Below are 4,664 nucleotides of genomic sequence, written 5' to 3' on the forward strand. Positions count from 1 at the left end.
GGAGGAGTTACCGATATCGCAGTACAGAGTATACACGATTCGGTACCACCCGCCAAGCCGCCAAAACAGTCAGCATGTTGGGTTTTCTCGCCCCAGTAGCAGCAGATGGGGGCAGCAAAGGCAGCGGTAGCAGTGTCAGCGCTCCTGGCAAACCGGCTTTTTCCTTTTGAAGACGCGGGACTGGCATCTGGCGCCTCACCAGCGCTCCTCCCTGAAAGAAGAAAACATTAGAATGAGCATGAGACCAACAACAGCCTTAGCTTACCATGGCAGCGGCAACAGCAGCAGCAAGACCAGAAACAGCAACAACAGAAGCCCGCAAACTTTCTGATAACATGCAGCCCAGAAGAGCGATTGGAACAGCATTTGCCGCATGCTCCTAGAGCAACGGCGCATACAACTCTCGACACAGCAGCAGCAACAGAGATCCATAAGGCGGCGACACATCCTGCAGCAGCAGGAAGATTTCATTGCCACAGTAGCCAAATAGCATGCATCCTACGACTCGACTCATGGTTTGACCTAGGCTGATCTCCATATACTTAAATCGGCAGCTGCTTTCACCCTGGAAAAAAGAAGCATGGATTATATCGAACTGCACTAGGCGGCGACACACTCACCAACAGCAGCAACAACAACAGCGGCAGCAGTAGCAGGAAAAGATCTCACCGCAAAATCCAATTGGCACTTTCCGAATTTCGTACTTCTCGCCTGGCCCCTGGCCAGTAACAGGAGCTAGCGCGATGGAGATGACGACGATGATCTGCCATATGGGACGGTCTCAAGATGGGAATCGGCCCTGTAATGCACACCTGATCTGTGCCAGGATAGCAGCAACGGCAGCGGACCATGGATGCAAGAGGCGGCACTGGGCGACGGTCCTCAGTTATGCGAGTTGGCGGGGGTAGGCGCAGAAATCAACGGCAGCAACAGTGGCGGCAGCAACAGCGAATGTTTATCTGCAGTCGCTGAATGGCAATTTCCTGTCAAGTTGAAATGGACCTGCAAATGTTAAAAGAAACAACATTAGACTCGGCTCAAATTGGAACATCAGCCAGACTGTATCACGCATACACTCAGACAAACCTAAGCCTAATAGACGACGCGGGACTGCGGCACACTTTTTTCTCCACAAAAGTTGTGCGTGCACCAAAGTTGACAGGCCACGCCGGCTGATGCTTGCTGCATACCGGCATCTCCGCAGCATCGGACGCTTCTAGCACCACTAAAAGCAGAAACAGAAATATTACAATAGGAAATAGCACGCAATTTTTCTGCTTCGTTTCCGCTTGGAGAAGTGAGACCCTTTTCCCATTATGCCATTACACTGACAAACGGAGTAACTACGGGAGAAATACTGGAATCCCAAAAAATTACTAACTCGAACAATTCTAGTATTTCTGCCCGATAGGCGATAGACTGGCGGCAAAATAATAGCCGATAAGCCCGCCAAAAAAAGGCGCGAAGTATCGGATAACGAGCTGGCAAGAAAATAGCTAGCATATCGACCATCCGCCGTGCCTTTGAGCTATCGAAAAGCCCACCTACGCGCCTAGCCCAAATTTGCAAGTCAGTTGAGATTATAAAACCGACAGAGGCGCGCGCAACAGTAACCAAAAGTGAAGCCAGCAGCAACAACAACAACTAATGGACGGCCAGAACGTGAACCAAAGCGAAGGATGGGCATCGGTTTTATCCATCTCATCGGACGATAGCAACTGCTCATCCTCGCCGTCATCAGCTATAGTCTCATCGCTGGATTCCAAATCATCGTTAAGCTATATTTTAAATTACTTACCATAACTATTTTCTCCTATTCCATAAGCTATTCCTAAGTAACTTAATTTTCAAATTTAAATTCCACACTAGAACCAAAGACACTAGAATAACAAGATGCGTAACGGCCATACAAATTTTTGGCACGCGATTTTTTGGCCGTGGCTCTAGAGGTGGCTCCAGGCTCTCTTGAGTTTTGTTCGAGAGAGAAAGAGCGGAGAGCGCTACAGCAAACAGCTCTTTTCTACGCATACAGCGATAGCATACAACTGTATGTGTAAATTTGACAAAATATGCCCTTCACCTTAGAAGTTCGTTGACTTTAAATCTATATTATTTTTTATCAATTGGAACCATGCGAAAAATTCTTGTTTTGCATTGCCTCAACGTTATTATTATTTAAATAAAGCTTAGAATAGTAATAGACGAATCTATATGTACATCACAAAATAAATTTCGAAAATGACTTTATATTAGAATACTTGTCATAGGGTATTCAGCTTGCGGCGTGAGAAAAATTAATAAGGCAATGATTGTTGAGTGCTTGTGTCCGCACTTCGTGCCTGACGATTTGACTTTTGCAACGAACTGTTTTCATATTTTTATTTATTTTATTAATTTTTATTTTCTACTACGTATTATTATTTTTTATGAAATATTATTATGAAAAATTATATTTTATTATTTATTAATAAAATTATTATTTTTATTATTTATTAATAAAATTATTATTTTATTATTTATTTATAAAATTATTATTTTTTTATTAAATTAAAATAATTATTATTTTTATGAATATTTATTTCTCAATGTTATGTCTTCTTTTTGGAAAATTTATGTTTCAAATTACAGTAGTTATAATAATTTCCTTTGTATTGCTTAATTATTTAGTATACTTATTAAGTCATTTGACTTAATATGATGTATGTAAATGAACCATTTTTATTATTTAAGATGCGCATTATATTCAGCTTTCAGTTTAATTTTTTTTTTTTTGGTATATTCCAATTTGATATTTTTATAAAGCGCGCACTTTTGGGTGGGAAGAATAGCGCGCCAAATTTTTTGTTTTTCCTTTTAATTTCTTCTTAGCCCGTTTGCTTAAAGTTGACTATACGCAGAGGGCCTAATTAATATAGGACCCCATTACAATTCTAATGGCCTCCCCGTGGTGTTCCCTGGGTACCGAATATTACATATATTACAAATAATTATTTAACATAACATAATATAAATAAAATAAGAATAAACTATAAATATGTAAACGGTAGCTAATTCGAGCGGCGATTTTAACAAACGAATATAAAAAACTTTAAAATTATAATAGTCAGGGAATTTTTATTTTATTTCATCATATTGCTACGAAATTGGCCACAACTCCAAATATGTAAATTCGTTTCTTCGATCAGAATTGATTTCGGCCCGAAAATCGTCTTCTAGCACAACACGCACACATATACGCGTTCTCGTCTCTTGTTTTTACTCACACAAGCAAGCAAATTCTATTTTTACATTTCTTACGCTCTCAGCGTGAGCGAGCGGAAAGAGAGCAAATTTGGCCTTCACCAAAAAAGTGGCTGCATAGTGCCAAACGAATGTATGGCCGTTACGCATCTTTTATTCTAGTGTGTTTGCTAGAACCATGGCGCGGCAAAACTGCCGCCAAGTAATTTCAAAAATGTCTCCCGAAAATTTTAAATTTTACTTTAAATTTAAATTTTACTTTAACTATGGCAGGCATATCTACAGCCCAAAAAAATCCGAAAATGTAATTTGCCACCAAATTGTCACTATATATTTTTAAGCAAAAATCAGAGGACAATATAAAGGTCAGCGTCATTTGAACGTTGAAAATATATAAAAAAAAAAAAAAAATAAAAAATCTAGCAGCAAACTGCAGCGAACGAGTCACCACCACAGCAACAACGAGTAACGGACGCAGCCGCCCCGGGCAACCAGCAACAGCAGACGCAGCACCAGCACCACAACACCAACCATCACCAGCCGCCACACAACAGCAGCGACGCAGCCACCCACCAGCAACAAGCAGCGACGGCACCAGCAAACAACGCATCACCACCAGCAGGCAACAGGCGGCGACGCAGTCACCACCATAAGCAACAACAGCAGGGGCGGCAGCGACAGCAGTAGCAGGAATGTTTCTGCCGCAGTCGCATTCCTTGCCAATCGGCTTGCCGTACGATGTATGAGACGTCGATTATCCTGCGGACAAATCCTTCTTTCTGAGTATTATGGCGAGTCTGCTGATCATTGCTTTTCCGACTCCTTACCTGACCACTGGACAATCATCCTGGATAACAATCACCGACGCTTAAAATCTGGAAGAAAGAAATCTGGATCAGTCTTTTTCCCTTCAGATTTGAATGAAACTGCATTCCTGGCAAACCGGTGCGTTTCCTGCAGACGACGCTGGACTGCGGCGCATTTTCCACCCGCCACAGACTGACGCTTGCATCAGGCCTGACGGGCCAGATTGGCCGATGCCTGGTACACGAAGCAAGATATCGGTAACGTTTCTGGCGGGAAAAATGCCAGAACATCGATTACCAGCTATGTTGCCTTTTACCTCCGATTTATCGAAGCCCAGGAATAGTGAGACCAGCTACTGATAATGACCAATAACATCGGCCAACGCGAAGCGAGATATCGGTAACAATTCTGGCGGGAAAATCGATAGAACACCGATACTAGCCCGTGCTTTTTTCCCTCCGATTATCGAAGTCCAAAAGCCCGCCTAGGCTTCCCGACCAGAAAGGCGCGTCAGTGGTGATTAAAAATCCGGCAGAGGCGCCAGTGCAACAGCTACCCAAAGTGAACAAGACGGAACGCAGCATAGAAAATGGACGGACATAATGGAGACCAAAGTG

Source organism: Drosophila mauritiana, unplaced genomic scaffold, assembly GCF_004382145.1.
Source record: "Drosophila mauritiana strain mau12 unplaced genomic scaffold, ASM438214v1 U_221, whole genome shotgun sequence".
Taxonomy (NCBI): Eukaryota; Metazoa; Arthropoda; class Insecta; order Diptera; family Drosophilidae; genus Drosophila; species Drosophila mauritiana.